At 36.7% G+C, this 23091-nt stretch overlaps 2 long non-coding RNA genes across 5 annotated transcripts; one reads left to right on the top strand and one right to left on the bottom strand.

The window, feature by feature from the left end:
• Positions 1 to 838: 838 nt before the first annotated feature.
• Positions 839 to 1449, top strand: LOC128283951 (uncharacterized). The gene is made up of 2 exons (XR_008274273.1): positions 839 to 1146; positions 1264 to 1449. It is a non-coding gene; the product is annotated as an uncharacterized LOC128283951 (long non-coding RNA).
• A 1271-nt stretch (positions 1450 to 2720) lies between these two features.
• LOC108466558 (uncharacterized) lies at positions 2721 to 4278 on the bottom strand. Of its 4 annotated transcripts, none has more exons than XR_008274270.1 (5): positions 4234 to 4278; positions 4073 to 4136; positions 3745 to 3932; positions 3379 to 3449; positions 2721 to 2991 (listed from the first exon to the last, which is right to left on the bottom strand). It is a non-coding gene; the product is annotated as an uncharacterized LOC108466558 (long non-coding RNA). The 4 variants fall into 4 exon arrangements; XR_008274272.1 differs by having other exon boundaries at positions 4078 to 4136; XR_001868657.2 differs by having other exon boundaries at positions 4073 to 4141; positions 4234 to 4276.
• Between the last annotated feature and the right edge of the window lie 18813 nt (positions 4279 to 23091).

The following is a 23091-nucleotide window of genomic DNA, read 5'->3' as shown; positions in this document are numbered from 1 at the left end:
AATTTAAGTTAAACATGGACAAAATTTTAGGCCCAATTTTTGAGTCAAGTCAAACCCAAACCTAAAAAATAAACCTAAAATTTTACATTAACTTGAATAATTTTCAGGTCTACTCTCTAATTTTTATTATTTAATTTTATTGTAGAGAAGGAAAACAACCAAAGGAAGAATGATCAAATTACTTATTTAGTTTCGATAAGCTAAATCTACTTCTATATTTGAAAACTCTCTAAATTGATTTTCTAAAATACAATTTCTTTTTGTTACAATTGATAAGCACAATTAATATTTTGGTCAAATTTGATGAAAAAGGCGAATTTTAAAAAAAAAATTAGGAAATGAGTCAGTTTTTGTAATATTTAGGAAATAGTGTCATTTTAAGTCGGGGTTAGATACAATGATGGATCGAGTCAAGAATTAGTATAAAATTTTTGAAATATAATAAATAGGAATTTTGAGTATTAAATTAGGAAGTATATAGATCCAATAAGAAATTTTAAAAAATACTCTTTAGATAGGAAATTTTAAAATAGATACATTGATTTAGTTGAAAGAATAAAGATATTGTTGTGGCCAAAGTAGGAAAAATATTAAGTTAGGAGATATATAGTAGTAGAGGAGAGGAAGGAAGGATTAAAAAGAAATTTAACCAAAGTGTGGTATGAGTCAACCTAGGAAATATGAAAGATGAGGAAGGACAAAGTGGCAATTAGCCAAGTAAATATTTATTAGATGTAATGATGATGGATTAAAAGTATAAAGATGGATGGCTTAAAGATTTATTAGCAATTTGACCATTTTAATTTAAAATGTGAGATATTTTAGTGGAATTGTGTAGGAAAGTGGAGAAAAGATGAAAGATATAATCTTTTCTCAAACACCAAACCGTGAGTACTTCTTCTTCTCCCCCCAACTTCCATCCAACTTTTCTTTTAATTTCCTTCATGTCCTTCCACCATTGTTGAACTATCTAAGCTTCAAATCTTCATTTTTTTTTTTTGAAATTTCCTTATTTTTCTTTGAAATTTCCTTAGTAAAAATCAAAGAGAAGGCTAGTGAACAACTTTATTTCATGAGAAGATTTCCATAGATGGGTTAAAAGAGAGAAAAACATAAGTTAGATTTTTGGGTGTTCAAAGAGCTAAGGTAAGAAATGATGAAATTATCATACTATACATGTTTATTTATATTAAATAGTACAGAAAAGTCACTTGATTGTAGTTTTAACATATAAATGCCATGTGTTTGATATGAAAATTGAAGAGAAAGAAAAGAAGGGAGAGGATAAAATTAAGGGTACGTTTGGTTCACTGGAATGGAATAAGGCTGTAATAGAATAGAGCTGTAATGGAATAAAGCTGTAATGGAATAGAGCTGTAATTAGTAATTCAATTGTTTGGTTGAATGTAATGGAATAGAACTGTAATAGTATTATTGTGTTTGGTTGAATGGAATAGATATGTAATAGCATAAAGAAAAAAACTAAAATGACCATAATACCCTTAACAAAATTTTTTTAGATAAGGGTATTAATTTTTAATAAGATTATTATTAATTATAATTTAATAAAAATAAAATAAATAATTTAATCATATTTTAATATAATTATTTTTATATTAAATTATATTAAAATGCTGTTTTATTTTTATATTTAATTATATTAAAATATTTAAAATTTATTTACTATATTTTAAAATAGTACACTATTATTTGAATGCATTACTTCTCAAGTTATCTCAATTTTATGGTTTCAATTGAAGTTTCATTTGTTATTTACATAATTTTTATATAAAATTTTTACCTGTGTTATGATCTAAAATTAATTAATTGTATTAAACACAATTTTATTAAAAAAAAAGTTACAAAGCATCCAAAAGAAAAAAAAACATTTTTTTTTATTTTTCTTTTTTCAACTAAAAGAAACAAAAAATGTTTGTTGGGGCTTTTCTTTTTCCTGCCATTTTTAATTGTTGGGGTTTTGGGTGCATCATTTCTCACCCTTTTTTTTTTTTGTGTTACAAGTCAAATACTTCTCTTTCGGATGAAGCTTGATTTATTTGATTAAAAATTGACTTCATCAATGTACTCAAAATAAAAAAGCTTTGCTTCCAATTTAAGTTTCCCTGGAATTGCCACTTTATATGCTTAGTTACTTTGTCCACCAAATCCCAATGCTCCAAAACAATACTCCCTCAACAGCTTTGAGTCAGCTATAGCATCTTGAAGAAATATAAAGTGATTAAAAAGATTTAGCTTTAGAAGTAGGGGATCAGGCAAGAACTTGTATCCAACATTTTGCAGGCAGTGGGACTAAGCTTTTCTGGCTTAACCAGCAGCTTCTTTATGGTACCATAATTCATAGTTTATGACAGATCTCAAGAAATTCGGGCTTTTATCCGAGCAATCTCAAAACAAAATGCAGTTATCATTTACCAATACAATGTGGAAACCAGGCTAGAAATGTAAGTTCTCATCAATATATCCACAAAAATGTCATTTGCTAAGCAATCTATGTTTATGATTACTTCAAGGTTGAGCTTGATCCTTGAAAGAACAATCATTGTTCGTAGCTTTACTCACAAAAAAACATTAGGTCAAATTGAAGGCATCGAAAACATGAATTCTTTTTATATTGCTAGAATCTAACATCTTTGAGATTCTTCCTTTATGAAGCAACAGAAAAGAACATGTAAGGTTTCTTTTGCAGTGGAATTATGGGATTTTGGAGAAAACAAAATTGTATTTCTATTTATCAATAAGGATATATAGAATAAAGGGCTTCTTTTCTTCTTCCTTAAATACTTGTGTTTGATACATGTATTCAAACATGAGCGTGTCTGATACATACCTTACATCACAAGGAAAAAAGAGAAGACATTATAAACGGGAATCTATGTTGGAATAAATGATCTGGCTAACTGACCTCTAGCGAAGCAGAATTGCTAGTGAAACCGTTTCCAAGTGTTTCTTTGACTTCATTCTCCATATTACCTGCAAAGTTTTAAAGATATACAAGATATATTATCATTTAGCAACACATAATAATTTCCAAACACGAGTATTTTAACAAATAACTTATATAAAACATAAAATCAACTGCCAAGAATTTCCATTCAAATACAGTAAATACAAGGACAACTGCATTATTAATTATAGGCTGATATAATGAGCTATAAGCTCAACTAGGACGGTCATAACTCATAAGTCATACCAGCATGGCTATCTTCTATTCTTGTTCGCTGTTTTATTTGTTTGTTATTATTATTGACTACAGACGCATGTAACTATAAGTTCTTTCTAGCAACAGAAAACTGAGAATAGTTGATTCACCACACATGCCAAAAAGGAATGAAAAGTTAAATGGCAAAAATATAGAACCTCATATAGCTGCACGCTCTTGGACTCACTAAAGGCGTCATAAAAGGCTTGCTCCAAGAATCTACCATAGCCTGACAAGGAAAAGGAGTTAAAATGCATCATCAACAACAATAACCAGAAACAAGAGAAAAGAAAAGTTAGCAACCAACCAACATCTTTTGTTTCTCATATTTTGTTGTTTTCATGATTGCAATTTAATGCTAACCCTCCATTGCCATGGAGTCGCTGATATGCCTCTTATCACAATTTTAAAGCAATGCATTATCTAGTCAACATTCTCTTATCATGATAAAATGGAAGATTTATAACATCATTAAGAAATACATAAATTTAATCCAAAACAAACATAGAAAGAGGAAACCATACCTGAGAGTTTGCTCTAAAGGATAGACAAACTAAAGATGCTTCAGGGACAACCAAATTGCTAGCATCAACGCCACTTGCATAAAAAACAATCGGCAGCTTTGATTTTCTACCATCAGAATATATAACATTCATGGCAGGAAACTTCCTTACTGCATTTCCGGAATTAGAATCTTATTTGCCAGTGCAATCTGCCAGGAAAAAAAAACTAACAATTAAAATGTTTACAGAAAGTAATATTAATTTTACTCAGAAATCAGTTGCAATTCAACTAATTTGAACAGATTTGCAAATGATATAGCTTATATGTATGTAAAAAGTTAGTTAATACCTTACCACCGTGTTGTTTTAGCTCAGACATATCATCAAAATATCCTCTATTCAATTCATCAGCACTGCCCTAAATCAAATTAAAACAATTATTTATATTAAATTTCATGGAAAAAAGAGCACGTAACAAAATTTCAATAAACAAATAAAGCTTAAACTTACAGTCTTGCCCGTTCTTTCTCGATTTTTTCCTTGCTTGCAAGCTGCACACACAAGACAAAAGTTAAAAGAACTATAACTTGAAAAATCAAATATTTTAGAGTTAAAAGAGGAGATTGAGGAATTGCCTTGAAAATATCGAAGAAGCGAATGGATGATTTTTAAGCGAAATGTTAAGGAGGGGAAGGGAAAATCTTTGGGTCATGACTTAGGAGGTATTGGCAATTTGAAATCGAAGCTCGTGCCTGGTATATCACTCGGTTTACCCTCAACATTTTCAGTTTTCGATTTAGATTTCAATCCCCCTCTAAGAACCCTCTTGCTCTTTCCAACAATCGATGGTATAGATAAAGAAAAGAAACAGAAGAAAGGAAAAGAAAAACTCTATTGAGAGAAAGAAAAAGAAAGCAGAAAAAAAATGACGGAAAAACTGGAAGTGAGGGATATAGAAGGAACTGAGGGCAAAGTGGGAGCGTGAAGGGTTCCTTAAACACCGAATCTGTAATCGGTGGTGAGGAAACAGAATAGAAATTAGACAATTTACTGCATAGGCATGTAATGGAATAAGCCCGTAATAGGGCATTCCATTGATCCAAACATGTGTTTAGAGTGGGCCCACAGAATAGGGTTGTAATGGCATAGCTATTATATTAAACCCTAAACCCTAAACCCTAAACCACACATGCTGTAAAGGAAAAGAAAAGGTGAAGATTAAGGAGTGAAGGAATAAAAAAATACATCTCAACTTTTTTATTGTAAGTACTACAAGATTTTAAATTATCTTTATTTAAATGCTTAATTGTAATACAAAATTACTTAGAATAAAAATGTAGAATATATATTTATATTTGTAAATAGATAATAAAAAGGGGATTAGATTATGAAATTATGAAATTTGTAAAGAAAATTATAGGTGGCGAATATGAAATGGTATATTTGTTTGAGCATTAAGTGATAATGCTGCAGTAAAAGTATATGTGTGAAAAATATGTGATATTTGTGATTTGTGAAATGGGGAATAAATTGTAGATGATGGAAAAATATGAAATCTTTTCCGAAATACTTATGCAAAGAATTTAAAGGTATGAAATTCAACTTTTACACCCAAGTAGACAAAAATTAGAACTACTAGGATATTAGTGGCATGCCATTAAAGGACCCTAGCGCGCTCTCCGATTATTAGAACATTAGTTCTCTCCGTTTAGCACATTTGTGCTCTCTATATTATCACTTTAGTGCTTTCTGTTTAATAGTGCATAATAATGCACCTCTGTATTTATTTTGTATATCCGGTGTGTTCTATAAAATCTACTTTGGGCTAAGAATATGAGTTGTGAACAAAAGTGAATCATCAATATGTTGAGGTGAGTTTGATAACTTACACTTACAAAAGGTAAGTTAAATTAATTCATTAAAGTAAGGTATAGTTGAAGAAACTTGTTTGTATGTAAATATGTATTAGTTAAATAAGTTGTGTAAATATGTATTAGTTGAATAAGTTTAAAATATTATGTTATGTTTCATTTATCTATTTAATTCTATAATACTTACTAAGCCTTCATCAGCTTAACGCGTTTATTTTTAACGCGTAGGTACAGTTAGACTCAAAGAGGTAGAGTCGGGCTAGGAAATCTCTCATCTCATCACATCCTCAAGAGCTTCAAGATTAGTTACCATAGTTTGAATTAAAATGGAATGTACATAGGTAGACCAAATTTGTTCCAATGTGTTAGGGACTAAAATGCAAACTTTTGAAATTCTATCTGTACAAGCCCAATTTTGGGCCCAAACCAACTTAAACCTACCCAAAACCCTCTAGCCCGTTTGACCCAGACCCAAAACCACTAAATCCTTAGCCCAAAACCTATCTTCTAACCCACTAAGCCCAACAGTAACCTAAACAAACACCAAAACCAAAGAAACAGGAACCCTAGCCGTCAGCACATGCTCCCTACCCCTCCACCACCGACGTCTGCAAGCACCACCACTATACCACCGCCCCACTTGCGCTTGCAACATTTAAAAAGCAGAATAGACAAATATTAAAAAAGGAAATGTAGTGGCTATTTAAAGCCAAATCAGAGAACCATGTAGAGGGGATTTTTCGTTTTTTCGAAGGAAAAGAGATTCACATCAAAAGGTTTAGTAAATAAAAACACGAACTTGCAGCAAAGAATTTCGAAGACCGATCTAAAGGTCTATCTACTGTTTTTCTATTTATTTATCATTTTACCCTTTCTTTTACTCTTTCTTTGAGTGTTATTAGCACATATTATTTATGTTTATCAAAACAACATGCATCATTAAGTAAATATATAAAACAGGAAAAAAAAATAAAAAATTTTATACCTGAGGTGGCCGGAGCGACGGAGCCACGGCGGAGCGACGGCCGGAGTCCTCGCCGGCATATGGACCTGCAGAGAAAATAAAAAGCTTAGTTTTCTTTTTTTTTCTTAACAGATGGTAGAAATGATTTAAAAGGCTGATTTTTTAACTTATATAGGTGTTATAAAACGACGTCGTTTTGGTCGGCACCCATAAGCCCCAAAACGACGCCGTTTAGCCACCCTGACCCAAGAACCGGCTCCGACCCGCCTCAGGATCCGTGCGTTTTCATCTGATGGTCTAATTACGGGGGCAGTCCTTCCGCTTTTCCCACGTTTTGCAATTAGCTTTTTTATTTCTTTCAAATTGGCCTCAAAGTTCATCACGTTTTGTGATTTAATCCTCCCTCCTGCGACGTCGTTTTAAGGACTTGGGAATATTTCCCTTTTGGCCCTCTGTAGTCACACGCGTATTCAAATAAGTCCCCCTTTGTATATTTCCTTTCGAATTGGGCCCAAAACTCTGCTTTAGTTTCGGATTTGATCCTTTTTTAGATTTAATCTAATTTTTTATATTATTTTTACCCTATTTTCTATTCTGTAGCATTATTTATTATTATATTAACTGTTTTTATTATTATTATCATATTCATTAATATATTATTATTATTATTACTATACCATTATTATTATTATATATATACATACCTTTTATTATTATTCATGTACATATATTTTAAATATTATTACCATTATTATTATTATCACTTACATGGTTATTATTATTCTATTAATATATACTTTATTGCATGTGTACGTATATACATTTCTTTATGTGTATAGTATTATTTTAATTACTTATTTACTATCATATTATATTTACTTTTTGCATTTTAACATTATTATTATTACATTTTCTTCCTTTTGTAATCACTTATATGCTACTATTTTTATACTAACTAATTTAGTATATACACACATATATATATATATTTTCACGCACCTATTTTTCTTATATATATCATTACTCCTATTATTATTATCATTTCATCACCTATTTATTTGCATCTTTATAAACTTTGAATCATCCATTATTTGTACTATCATTATTATCACTAACGTGTAAATATATATATATACTATATAATTTTATTACGTATACATTTTTATATACTACGATACGTATCCTTTAATATTATACTATTATTATTATGTATGTATATATTTCTTTTATATATTTCTTATTACTTCTATTATTATGTATGTACCTAAATACATATATGTATATACCTTTTTATCATTATTATCATTACCATTGTCATTTTATTTTACCATTTTTTACATTCGTTTATTTATTTATTCGCTTGTGTGTTCGATTATTTCATTTTCCTCACGTATGTGTTTACATTTACATATTTCTAAGCTTCACTATTGTCTCATCTTTTATAATTGTTTTTTTGACGCTATTACATCTATCATTATGTCATTATACACATTAATACCATAGCATTTATGCTTTATTGTAAATCACGTTTTTTACTCAATATATTAAAATAATACTTTCATAAAAGCGATTTCCGGTATTAGGTAATTCGAGATAATCGTGCTCTAACTTACTGGGTTTCGATTTTTCTCATTTAACCTAAATAACGGAATACTCTTTCAAATCACTATACGAGTTTTGAAAAATGCTTATTCTCGAAGATGCGAAGTGTTGTGCCCTAACTTACCGGGTATGATATTTTGTCATCTCGAATTAAGAATTTTGTTTCGAGATAAAGGCAATATTCGGTGTTTGAGAATTCGAGAAAACGTGCCCTAACTTACTGGGTTTTGACTTCTCTCGTTTATTCTAAATGATCGAATACCCTCTTAATAAAATACACAGATTTCATAAAAGGCAAGCTCGCTCTCGAAAATTCAAGGTGTCGTGTCCAAACTTACTGGGTGTGACATTTCATATTTTGAGACGAGAAAGTCTTTAGCACTTGAGCTTTTTATAAAGAAGGATCGTATTTTAAAATTCTTTCAAGTTTTTTAATTTTCGTCACTAAGACACTAATTAATCAACTAGGTACCAATTTTGGGCGTATCGAGGGTGCTAATCCTTCCTCGTGCGTAACCGACTCCGAACTTTGTTTTCTTGATTTGCGTGAGACCAAAATTGTTGTTTAAATAAATCAAACTATTTATTAAAAACAACCACTTTTACGAGGTGACCCGATCACACCTCGTCAGAAAGGATCAGTGGCGACTCCCGTTCTTTTATTTTCAAAATCCAAGTCGATTCCCTTTTTTTTTTAAAAAATGGTTACGACAGCTTGGCGACTCAACTGGGGACACGAATGAGAGAATCAAGCCACAAGTTGATTAACTCTTGTCTTTTTATCGAAAATAAAAAATTTGGTTTTGAAGTACGATCCTTTCATTGCATTTCATCAGCTATTTTTGTGGTACAATACCTGCTGCCTTGGTTCGAGTTTTTAAATAGTTTTGCATATTTCATTGCATGACCGCTGTGGTCGCACCCCTTTAAGTGGGAGTGAGAAACTACTCCTTCGTGAGGTTTTCACCTCCGTGTAGGATAGTGGATCGCTTTCGGGATACATCCGTACCTATGTCTTCGTGAGATTTTCATCTCCGTGCAGCCATAGGGAAATGTATTCCCGAATCGAACTCGATGCATATGAGCCTATAATGGGTGAAGATCGAGGAATCTGCTGGTTCAGGTACCCTTATTCTAGAATCAAAACCCATGTAGCGAGCCTTAAGAACCTACCCTAGGTAGAGCCACTCCGAAACCCTAGTGATTACCTGAGCAAGTGCTATATTTATTATTCTTTGTTTGCTTTGAACTACGTATAAATTACTGACTTGCTTTGTTTTACTTTTATTGTATTTGCATGGCATTTTCATCATAAAAGGTGTTGATTCGCATTCGGTTCCTAAATAGATAGCTTATCATGGAAAAGGGGTTTTTTGATAAAGTAGAAGACAACGCAATTTGTCCGGATATAAATTTGAAACAACACAACAAGAGAAAGGTGACAGTCTTACCAAGGGGTATATGTCAGAACTATAGAATTTTACTCGGATTAGCGTAACTCAGAATAATCTCCAAGAGTTGAAAGAAATATGGGGCTAGTGGGACGACGAGGTCAAACAGCTATTCTATTGTCATTACGGTGATTTACCTTATCTGCTCAATGTCAAGGTAGACGAGCACCTGTTTCGAGCCCTTGCCCAATATTGGAATTCTACTTACAGTTGCTTCATTTTCGGGAAGGTAGATTTGGTACCTACTATAGAAGAATACGACCTTGCTCCATTGCCCAAAGATTCGGTGAGCGAATTTATACGGACTGCTAACGTCCCAGCATTTTCAAAAAAAAATTGATGAACATCACAGGGATAAGCGAACAGTGGGTGACAACCCGGATCAAACAAAAAGGAGATTGTAAATGCATCCCATGGAGGAACACGAGGATCTAATCTTAGCGCACCCGACGTGAAGAAAGCGGGTAGATGTCTTCGCCTTGAGCATCTATGGATGGTCATCTTCCCAAGGCTTTGGGGCATATAGACGAGGCTGTTGTCGACCTTTTTGATAGGCTTGGTAAAGGAACCACACTTGTACCCGCAATCTTGGCGGAAACTTTTAGATCATTAAATGCTTGTAGAAGAAGCGGTGAAGGAGATTTATTGGATGTGCACACTCTTGCTATCCCGGTTCCACGACTATTTTGGAAAGTGGAAAAGGTCTCAGATCGTATCTTCTCGAAAATTACTCTCCATTGAAAGAGTTAGTGGCTACACCGAGGCGAGATGATGTAATGAAGAAAATTGGATGACGGTTCTCCAAAATCTGCAAGAAGAAGATGTTGAATGGAGAACCCGTGGATGGTCCCCGATGAAATATTATATCGATGCGGAGATTTTGATTGGGTTCCTTGTTAGGAGTATGGGGAGCCGTCGGATATGCTCTTCGCTTGCATTGCGACAATCAGATCCGCACAGTTTACACCACCAACATACGGGTTAGCCAGTGCGAGTTCACGTTCACAGGGAATAATTACAAAAAGAAAGTTCGCGAGATATCAAATGCCTGGAACCAGACTCGTAAAATGAAGAAGTTTGCTGCCAATCCCATGACTACTCCTGAGTACGACCGATGGTGGAATCAGAGGATTAACGATAACATCCCTACATCAGATCAAGGGAATCCTCAGTCGATAGAAGAGCACTTAAAAGTAATCCCTACATTTGAGCTGGAAATCATCAGGCAAGATTTCGAGAGAAAGAGTCTGGAGCTAGAAAAAAGGATCGAGCATTTGGAAGAAGAAAAGATGCAGTTAGGGTTAGACGTCGATACCCGAAACTAGAAGTGAAAGACTCGTAAAAGGGAAAAACAAGGTCGAAGAGGACTTAGACAGTTTGAAAACGGACTATAAGAAGCTGCGCAGATCAATGAGAACCGCTGGGTTAGGAAAAACATCCGAACAATGGCGACATAAAGTTAGAGAAGAACAAAGCAAAGCCAACCAGTGGGAGGAAAAATTTCGCGATGCTCAAGCTCGAGAAGGTGCTCTGAAAAGAAGTTTGGTAGAAAGTCAGAATGAGAAAGAAGGGTTAAAGATCCGGGTATTAGAGTTAGAGAGGTTATTGTATCAGTATCGCTCGCGTAACTCTGCAATCGAGTTGAAAGCTAGTCAGAACAGAATCGAAGAATTAAAAAAGAATATAGAAGAACTCAAAGCAATAGCTACAAAATCGTGAACTTCGGATAGAACTCCTCGAGGTAAATAACGAGCGATGGAAGGAGCAACTTCATCAATCTCAAGACCAAGTCGAGTAGGGACTACATCATGGGCTAAGCTTTGACTCAAACAGAAGTGGTGACTACTTGCAAACATTAGCGATACAAGGTGATGTCTTTGAGTTTAAAATCTGAGTCAGAGTCGGACCGAGGCCAAAAGCTAGCTTGGCTTCTTAGGCAGGTCAAGGCCTTAAGTATTAGGGCCAAGCCTTATATGTAATCTATTTTATGTAAAGAAACTTGTTTTCTAGAAAAGTTACTCTAATGAAATCGAATTGGAATCAACGCTTTTTTTTGCATTCATTACATTCATGCATCGGCATTGCATCGCACGCACTAAAACTCATAGAAAACCCTAAAAATCGTGACAGTTACCCTGAAACATCGTTACGGTACAAGAGGAAAAACAAGAGCAATGGATCAAAGGTTAGAGAGATTGGAACAAATGCAAAAAGAGATGCAAGATCAACTACAAACACGTATGCAAGAACGGTGGCCAAAATCCAAGAAGATGTAAGGGACCGATCTTTGGAGTCCCAAAGGAGTATGATGGATCAATTAACGCGTCTATTGGCTGGTGGATTAGAAAAAGGGAAAAGCCCCATAATCAATGCTGGAGATGACAACGAAGATCCCGTCTACCCTCCGGGGTTTGTCCCAGCGGACGTCCAAACACAACCTAATGTGTACCCAAGAAGGCCATCAGTCACAATCAGGCCTCAACCATTTCAAGCCGGTGTCTCGGCACAGATGAATTATCAGACTGGTTCGGGCTCTAATCCGGGGGACAATCCGACCAACCCTGTGGTCCTCAATCTCGATGAAGTAATAGAAGCAGAAAAGATAAGGGTAGAATTCCCGAGAGAGCTTGAAGAAAGATGTAGATGGTTGGAAGAAAAATTTAAAGAAATGGAAAACACCGACTATCGTGGTGGAATCGACGCTAAGGAATTAAGTTTGGTTCCAGACCTGGTACTCCCTCCCAAGTTCAAAACTCCAGAATTTGAGAAATACAACGGACTAGGCGCCCAAGCTCATATCACTATGTTCTCGCAGACGAATGGCGTGCTATGTCAATAATGACCAACTATTGATCCATTGTTTCCGTGAAAGTCCGGTTGGGGCCGCTTTAGGTGGTACAACCAACCGAGTCGTAACAGATCGGTTCATGGAGGATTTAGCACAAGCTTTCATGAAGCGAAGCTGATCACGTGATGAGACATGGCTCACGATAGAGTCACGTTACAGAACATGGAGAAGAAACAAAATGAGAGTTTCAGGCAATATGCCTAAAGATGGAGAGAGGTAGCAACGCAAGTTCAACCACCTCTTCTGGAGAAGGAAACAACCATGCTCTTTATCAATACGCTGAAGGCTCCATTCATTAACCACATGCTAGGGAGCGCTACTAAAAGCTTCTCAGACATAGTAATGTCTGGAGAAATGATAGAGAACGCGATAAGATGTGGAAGGATTGAAGCAGGGGAAAGTGCTAAGAGATCAACCCCGAGAAGGAAAGAGAATGATATAAACAACACGAGCCAGTCACTATGAGCCAACCAAAGGTGGTGACTACCAGCCATCAGGGCTTCGCAAGACGAGGTTCAACCCAAAGCCTAACACGGAAAGAGTCCAGTTTACTTCTATTCCGATGTCCTACAAGGAATTGTACCAGAGCTTATTCGATGCCCATGTAGTGTCGCCTTTCTATCTAAAGCCAATACAACCCCCATTCCCCAAATGGTATGACGCAAACGCCCAATGCGAATACTATGCAGGAGCTACAGGGCACTCAATAGAAAACTGCACCACTTTCAAAAAATTCGTTGAGAGACTCATCAACATGGGGATTGTGAAATTTGATGATACATCCAGTGCAGAGAATCCATTACCTAACCATGGAGATAAGGGAATAAATGCGGTAATTGAGAGTTCGGGGAAAGAAATTAAGATGAATATTGCAGAAGTGAATACCCCGTTGAAAGAAGTATGGAAGAAAATGGTAGAAAGAGGTTTGATAGCACAGAATTTGGGGGTCAGGCCTCGAGAAGCGAAGAATTATTGTGAGTTCCACGATCAAGAGGATCACGAGATCAAAAAATGCAGCCAATTCAGGGCTTTAATACAAGGATTGATGGATAATAAGGAGCTAGAATTCTTCAAATATGTCGGGAGCCCAGGAAAAACAGATGTGTGTGCCTCCGAAGAGGGGTCGATAAAGGATGTTCACAAAGTCAACCACCCAGTGGTTATCATATCACGTCCGAGAATGAATGAAGCCGGGGCACGAGTTGCGCCAAAGGTCGTGATCCAAAAGCCCGTTGCTTTTCCTTATAAAGATAGCAAAAGGGTACCGTGGAACTATAGCTGCAATGTGACATTCCCGGGAAAAGAGACCCCGATTAATGCATCAGATGAAGTTCAAGACGAAGGTTTTTATACGTGCAGCGGAAGGCGTTATACCCCAAATACAAAAGCCGAGCAGGTTAAAGAAAAATCATTAGCAATTGAGCAAAAGAAAGAGAAGCTGGCGAGGCCTGAACCAACTGTTAATGAATCAGTGACTGAAAAAGAAGCCAAGGAATTCTTAAAATTTCTAAAGCACAGTGAATATAGTGTTGTAGAACAGTTGCACAAATAGCCAGCTCGTATATCGGTACTGGCCTTACTCTTAAGCTCTGAAACCCATCGCAGCGTGTTGATGAAGGTGCTGAATGAAACTTATGTTGCTAACGATATCTCTGTAAACAAACTGGACCACTTAGTCAACAATATAAGTGCCGACAACTTCATATTCTTCAATGACGATGAGGTACCACCAGGGGGCCGAGGATCAACTAAAGCTTTGCACATCACGACTCGCTGTAAATAGTACACGTTACCGGGGGTATTGATTGACAATGGGTCTGCACTGAATGTCCTGCCCCTATCTACGCTGAGTAGGTTGCCAGTAGATAGTTCCCATATGAAGACATGCCAAAGTGTAGTAAGAGCATTTGATGGCACGGAAAGGAGGGTAATGGGGAGAATTGAAGTACCCCTCTTAATCGGGCCGAACACATACGAGGTAGATTTCTTAGTCATGGACATTAAGCCTTCGTATAATTGCCTATTGGGGAGGCCATGGATACACTCAGCGGGGGCAGTCCCTTCGTCGCTGTATCAAAAGTTGAAATTAGTGACCGAAGGTCGGTTAGTAACAATCAATGCTGAAGAGGACATCATCGCGACAATAGCCAGTGATGCCCCATATCTGGAGACAAATAATTAAGCGATCGAGTGCTCTTTTCGATCTCTGGATTTTGTGAACGCAACGTTCATCATCGAAGGAAATAAGATTCCAATGCCTAGGATATCTGAGACTATAAGAATGGGACTACGGTTAACTGTTGGAAAGGGGGCTCTACCCTGAAGAGGACTCGGGAGATACCTCCAGGGAAAGATTAATATACCAATGATGAAGGACAAATAAGACCGTTTTGGGTTAGGGTTTAAGCCAGACATGAAACAAAGAAAGAAGGAACTTGAGAAGAAGCAAGAAAGAAGGAGAGCGCGATTGAGCGGGGGAGAAATCGAATGGGAACTAATGATCTTCCCTCATATATCGAAGACTTTTGTGTCTGGAGGGGTCATTCGCTCCGAGTGGAAGACGTCGGGAAAGGAAATCTTGGATGGAATGATGGAGAGTTTGGACATCAACGCCACATATGAAGAGGGGACAGGGGTAGAGAATTTGTCAGGCATTCGCCCCTATGAGCCGGGAAGTGTCCTGAATAATTGGACTGCGGAGGAGATTCCTGTAGTCTTTAGAACTAACTCAGAGTAATGTCCAAAACACACTTATTGCTCTAGGCCTAGGAGTAACAAGTGTCAGTTTGTGAAATAGGTTTATGTTCAAAACCGTTATTTCAATGAAATGCATCCTTTTGACTTATTCCGTGCAAATATTCTTTTATTCCTTCATTCATGATCATACCAAACATATCATTGTTCTTAGATTCTCTTGTTCTTTGCATCTTCCTTCACACCTACAATAGGTCTCTAGATATCAATGATGCGAGTGACGTTGCTACTAATTCAGAATCTCCTTTTGAGCGAGATATGTGTCTAGAGGATCCCAAGACTTTGAGGATGACGAGGCGTAACTTATCCCCGATTTGTTAAGGATGGTAGAACACGAGGAGAAAGCAGATTCTACCCCACAAAGAGACCGTAGAAGTCGTGAACTTGGGAGATGAACTAGAAAGGAGAGAAGTAAAGATCGAACTTGCATCACCACGAGACAAAGCGGGACCTTATTGAGTTACTCCAAGAGTTCAAGGATGTCTTTGCATGGTCATACCAGGATATGCAGGCTAAATCTCGACATTGTGGTGCATGGCTCCCCATCAAAGAAGAATGCAAGCCGATTCAGCAAAAGCTTGAAGGATGCGGCCCGATGTTCGTTGAAGATAAAGAGGAAGTCAAGAGGCAATTTGATCTGGTTTCTTACAAGTAGTTAAGTATTGAATGGGTAGCCAACATTGTCCCGTCCCTAAAAAAGATGGAAAGGTACGGATGTGTGTAGACTACAGAGACTTAAACAAGGCCACCCGAAAGATAATTTCCGTTGCCTCATATCGACACCTTAGTGGACAACACGGCAGGTTACTCACTTTTCTCCTTCATGGATGGTTTCTTGGGGTACAATCAGATTAAGATGCATTCTGAAGACATGAATAAAACCACATTTGTGACCATGTGGGGAACCTTTTGCTATAAAGTAATGCCGTTCGGATTGAAAAATGCGGGAGCAACATATCAGAGAGCCATGGTAACCCTATTTCATGATATGATGCATAAAGAAATTGAAGTCTATGTCGACGACATGATCGCCAAATCTCGGACTGAAGAAGAGCATGTGCAAGTCTTGAGGAAATTATTTTTGAGGTTGAGAAAATTCCAGTTGAAACTCAACCCATAAAATGTACCTTCGAGCAGTGTCCGGAAAGCTGCTAGGATTCACTGTCAGTGGAAAAGGGATTGAGATTGACCCAGATAAAGTCAAAGCCATACAAGAGTTACCTCTACCACGTACTCAGAAGGAAGTTCGAGGATTCCTAGGAAGATTAAATTACATCGCTCGATTTATTTCACAACTAACCGAAAAATGTGACCCCATATTCCGTCTCCTTAAGAAACACAACCCTGGTGGTTGGGACGAGGAATGCCAGAAGACTTTCGACAAAGTTAAGCAATATTTGTCTAATGCCCGGTGTTGACACCACCTAATCCGGATAAGCCAGCGACATCATGATTTGACGGTATTTGAAAATTCTATGGGATGCGTGCTTGGCTAGCACGATGAATCAGGAAGGAAAGAAAGAGCGATATATTACCTCAGTAAAAAGTTTACTAAGTGTGAAACGAGATACTCATTCATTGAAAAGTTGTGCTGTGCCTTGATCTGGACAACCCGAAGACTGAGACAATACATGTTGTATCACACAACTTGGCTAATCTCTAAAATGGACCCTCTGAAGTACTTGATGGAGTCGACTGCCTTGAACGGGAGAATGGCCCGATGGAAAATTTTACTTTCTGAATTCGATATAGTCTATGTGAACCGGAGGGTAGTAAAAGGGAGTGCGATAGCGATTTCCTAGCCAATGAGCCCTAGAGGACTACGAGCCTCGAACTTTGATTTCCCAAATGAAGATCTAATGTGCATAGCAACCACTGAAGAAGACCCTTAAGAAGGTCACCCTTGGAAGCTAAACTTTGACGGAGCATCAAATGCCGTGGGTAACGGAATCGGGGCAGTCCTGATATCCCCGAACGGAGATCATTATCCATTCACTAGTAGATTGGATTTTGATGCACAAACAATATGGCGAGTACTGAAACATGCATCATGGGAATTCGCGGCGCCATGGGCGTAAAATCAAGGTGTTAGAAGTATACGGAGATTCTGCCCTAGTGATTTATCAACTCAAAGGTGAATGGGAGACAAGAGACCCCAAATTGATCAATTACCGAAGGCTGATCCTTGAGTTAATTAAAGAGTTTGATGATATTGTCTTCTACTACCTTCCACGAGAAGAAAATCAGATAGCCGACGCCCTAGCAACTTTGGCTTCTATGATCAAGGTGAACCAACCAGAAGATGTGAAACCGATCCAAATGAGCATTTACGAGGCCCCGGCTCATTGTTACAACCTTGAAGAAGAAGAGGAAAATGATGATCACCCTTGGTACCACGATATCCTACGATATGTGAAGAATTGTGAGTACCCCGACCAAGCTACTAAGAACGACAAGAGAACGTTAAGAAGACTGGCCAGTGACTATGTCTTAGATGGGGAGATCCTATACAAAAGAAGGAAGGATCAAGTACTGTTGAGATGTGTAGATGCTATAGAGGCTAAGAAAATCTTAGAGGAAGTCCATGAGGGCGTCTGTGGGATACATGCTAATGGGTTTACAATGGCCAGGCAAATTATGAGGTTCGGGTATTATTGGTCCACTATGGAAGGAGACTGTATTAACTACGCCAAAAGATATCATAAGTGCCAAATCTATGGAGACAAGATTAATGTACCTCCCTCACCTCTGCATGTCATGACCTCGCCATGGCCTTTCTTGATGTGGGGCATGGATGTGATTGGGCCAATTTCGCCAAAAGCTTCAAATGGGCATCGTTTCATCTTTGTGGTTATCGATTATTTCACCAAATGGGTGGAGGCCGTTTCATATGCAAATGTCACTAAATCAGCAGTTAGCAAGTTCCTGAAAAAGGAAATCATCTGTCGATATGGAATGCCAGAAAGGATCATATCTGACAACGCATTGAATTTGAACAATAACACGATAGCGGATGTCTGCAGTCAGTTCAAGATTAGACACCACAACTCGTCACCGTATCGCCCGAAGATGAACGGTGCAGTCGAAGCAGCCAATAAGAACATCAAGAAGATTGTAGGAAAGATGGCAGAAACTTATAAAGATTGGCATGAGAAGCTACCATTCGCCCTCTATGCTTATCTAACGTCCATCAGAACTTCTACTGGGGCAACGCCTTTCTCATTAGTCTATGGAATGGAGGCAGTTTTACCTATCGAGGTTGAGATTCCTTCCTCGAGTTTTGTCGAAGTAAAGTTGGATGAAGCGAGAATGGATCCATCCGATCGATCAATTGAATTTGATTGAAGAAAAGAGGCTACGGGCCATTCGCCATGGTCAGATGTACCAAAAGCGAATGATGCGAGCTTACAACAAAAAGGTTCGTCTCAGAGAGTTCCGCGAGGGAGACCTGGTACTGAAAAAGATCCTGCCCATACAAAAAGACTTCAGAGGAAAATGGATGCCGAATTGGGAAGGGCCTTATGTGGTGAAGAAAGCCTTTTCTGGCGGAGCATTGATATTGGCTGAAATAGATGGCAAAACCTTATCCAATCCCGTGAATTCGGATTTGGTTAAGAAATACTTCGCCTAAAAAAAAAAAAAGGAGAGGCCAGGGTGAAAACTCGCAAAGAGCATCTTGAGACCAAAGGGATTTTGAATTGAAAACCCGTAAAGGGCGATTCAAATTTTGATCAAAGGTAGGGCATGCGATGGTCTTATGGTACCTAAATTAACAAGGAGGAGAGATGTTACATCTTGGGGCATCTGCAAGAGTACTCTAGATCCCCTAAACACATATTGGGCAAAAAAAAAATGAGTCCTCAAGAAGTCAGTACAGAGAAACTCAAGCTGCGATATCTGGGGCACCTATTCCCTTTTATTCATTTTGTATTCCAGCAATGTTATTGACTGTGATTAATATATTCCCTTCAAATGTTGTTTCTGATAAATTTCAGATTTGTCATTGTTATAATCTTTTTCAAGCATTTTGCATTGAAATGATGATTAATGGACTAAAACCATTTTTGCAAAAAGAGTTCTGCACATTACTTTGAAAGTTTCTAAATAGTACAGGAATCTGAAACAGGACTATTATTTAGAACTAACCAAACTCAAAGATTGGAAGCATCTGAGAAGAAAGAGTTTAAATTGGGACTACCTCTTCGGATTTTCTGTTCAAAATATGAGCTGAACAAGAAGAGAGGATACCATTTCAGTGAAGGAACCTTGATTAACAAAGAGCAATGGCAACCTAAACAGGGATTCACGCTCACAACATGCTACACTCATACATTCATAGATCATTCATAAGTGCATCTAATTAGGAACATTTGATTCATTTTGATCATAACATCCTAATTCTTTGACGTAAGCATAAATAAATGGAACTGATTCTACAGGTCATGTCCCTAGAATCGGTAAATCCATAGATCTTAACCCCCTAAGCAGTAGGGTAACAAGCCAAATTTACAGACCTTAACCCCCTAAGTAGTAGGGTATTAGGCTGAAAATTACAGATCTTGTCTCCCTGAAGTTGCAGTGGAACAGATCGAATCCAGCGAATCTTGTCTTCCTGAAGTTGCAGTGAAGCAGATTGAAGATTTACAAATCTTACCCCCTAAGCAGTAGGGAAACAGATCGAAGATAATGAACTTTAACCCCCTAAGCAGTAGGGTAACAAGCCAAATTTACAGACTTTAACCCCCTAAGTAGTAGGGTAATAGGCTGAAAATTACAGATCTTGTCTCCTTGAAGTTGCAGTGGAGCAGATCAAATACATCGAATCTTGCCTCCTCGAATGTAGTGAAGCAGATTCAAACCACCAAGCTTTAACCCCCTAAGCAGTAGGGTAACAAGCTGAAATTTATAGATATTATCGCCCTAAGCAGTAGGGAAACAGGCCAAATTCCAGATCTTATCTCCCTAAGCAGTAGTGGAGCAGATCGAAGACGAAGAACCTTAAACCCCTAAGCAGTAGGGTAACAGGTTAAATTGCAGATCTTATCTCCCTAAGCAGTAGTGGAGCAGATCGAAGACGAAGAACCTTAAACCCCTAAGCAGTAGGGTAACAGGTTGAGTTTACAGATCTGAAACCCTAAGCAGTAGGGAAACAGATCGAAGATGACATGCCTTAATCCCCTAAGCAGTAGGGTAACAGGTTGAAAATTAAATATCTTCTTCCTGAAACAGAAGTGGAGTTGATCGAAGCCACAGCAGATCTCCTTGAAGTTTCAGTGGAGTAGATTGAAGTCACATGTCTTAGCTCCATAAGAGTTGCAGTGGAGCAGATCAAAACAAACCTTACCTTCTTGAAGCTGCAGTAGAGCAGTGAAGCGGAGTGAAGCAACAAGATTGGAATGAAGCTACCTCGGGAAAAGGAGCACTAGACAAGTCTAGACACGGTGAGACTGGGTAAAATTGGTCTTTCTTAAGTCTTTACTCTGTTCTCGTTACACGACAACAAGCAAAGAGGGGCAGCTGTACAAGTCCAATTTTGGGCCCAAACCAACTTAAACCTACCCAAAATCCTCTAGCCCGTTTGACCCAGACCCAAAACCACTAAATCCTTAGCCCAAAACCTATCTTCTAACCCACTAAGCCCAATAGTAACCTAAACAAACACCAAAACCAAATAAACAGGAACCCTAGCCGTCAGCACATGCTCCCTACCCCTCTACCACCGGCGTCTGCAAGCACCACCACTGTACCACCGCCCCACTTGCGCCTGCAACATTTAAAAAGCAGAATAGACAAATATTAAAAAAGGAAATGTAGTGGCTATTTAAAGCCAAATCAGAGAACCATGTAGAGGGGATTTTTTCGTTTTTTCGGAAGGAAAAGAGATTCACATCAAAAGGTTTAGTAAATAAAAACACGAACTTGCAGCAAAGAATTTCGAAGACCGATCTAAAGGTCTATCTACTGTTTTTCTATTTATTTATCATTTTACCCTTTCTTTTACTCTTTCTTTGAGCGTTATTAGCACATATTATTTATGTTTATCAAAACAACATGCAGAGAAAATAAAAAGCTTAGTTTTCTTTTTTTTTTCTTAACAGACGGTAGAAATGATTTAAAAGGCTGATTTTTTAACTTATATAGGTGTTATAAAACGACGTCGTTTTAGACGGCACCCATAAGCCCCAAAACGACGCCGTTTAGCCACCCTGACCCAAGAACCGGCTCCTACCCGCCTCAGGATCCGCGCGTTTTCATCTGATGGTCTAATTACGGGCGCGGTCCTTCCGCTTTTCCCACGTTTTGCAATTAGCTTTTTTATTTCTTTCAAATTGGCCTCAAAGTTCATCACGTTTCGTGATTTAATCCCCCCTCCTGCGACGTCGTTTTAAGGACTTGGGAATATTTCCCTTTTGGCCCTCTGTAGTCGCACGCGTATTCAAATAAGTCCCCCTTTGTATATTTCCTTTCGAATTGGGCCCAAAACTCTCTTTTAGTTTGGATTTGATCCTTTTTAGATTTAATCTAATTTTTATATTATTTTACCCTATTTTCTATTCGTAGCATTATTTATTATTATATTAACTGCTTTTATTATTATTATCATATTCATTAATATATTATTATTATTATTACTATACCATTATTATTATTATATATATACATACCTTTTATTATTATTCATGTACATATATTTTAAATATTATTACCATTATTATTATTATCACTTACATGGTTATTATTATTCTATTAATATATACTTTATTGCATGTGTACGTATATACATTTTCGCATGTGTATAGTATTATTTTAATTACTTATTTACTATCATATTATATTTACTTTTTGCATTTTAACATTATTATTATTACATTTTCTTCCTTTTGTAATCACTTATATGCTACTATTTTTATACTAACTAATTTAGTATATACACATATATATATATTTTCACGCACCTATTTTGCTTATATATATCATTACTCCTATTATTATTATCATTTCATCACCTATTTATTTGCATCTTTATAAACTTTGAATCATCCATTATTTGTATTATCATTATTCACTAACGTGTAAATATATATATATATACTATATAATTTTGTTACGTATACATTTTTATATACTACATACGTATCCTTTAATATTATACTATTATTATTATGTATGTATATATTTCTTTTATATATTTCTTATTACTTCTATTATTATGTATGTACCTAAATACATATATGTATATACCTTTTATCATTATTATCATTACCATTGTCATTTTATTTTACCATTTTTACATTCGTTTATTTATTTATTCGCTTGCGTGTTCGATTATTTCATTTTCCTCACGTATGTGTTTACATTTACATATTTCTAAGCTTCACTATTGTCTCATCTTTTATAATTGTTTTTTGACGCTATTACATCTATCATTATGTCATTATACACATTAATACCATAGCATTTATGCTTTATTGTAAATCACGTTTTTACTCAATATATTAAAATAATACTTTCATAAAGCGATTTCGGTATTAGGTAATTCGAGATAATCGTGCTCTAACTTCTGGGTTTCGATTTTCTCATTTAACCTAAATAACGGAATACTCTTTCAAATTACTATACGAGTTTTGAAAAATGCTTATTCTCGAAGATGCGAAGTGTTGTGCCCTAACTTATCGGGTATGATATTTTGTCATCTCGAATTAAGAATTTTGTTTCGAGATAAAGGCAATATTCGGTGTTTGAGAATTCGAGAAAACGTGCCCTAACTTACTGGGTTTTGACTTCTCTCGTTTATTCTAAATTATCGAATACCCTCTTAATAAAATACACAGATTTCATAAAAGGCAAGCTCGCTCTCGAAAATTCAAGGTGTCGTGT

Source organism: Gossypium arboreum, chromosome 2, assembly GCF_025698485.1.
Source record: "Gossypium arboreum isolate Shixiya-1 chromosome 2, ASM2569848v2, whole genome shotgun sequence".
NCBI classification, from domain to species: Eukaryota; Viridiplantae; Streptophyta; class Magnoliopsida; order Malvales; family Malvaceae; genus Gossypium; species Gossypium arboreum.
Note: the sequence above shows the minus strand (reverse complement) of the source record. Positions and strands in the feature narration are given on the sequence as shown.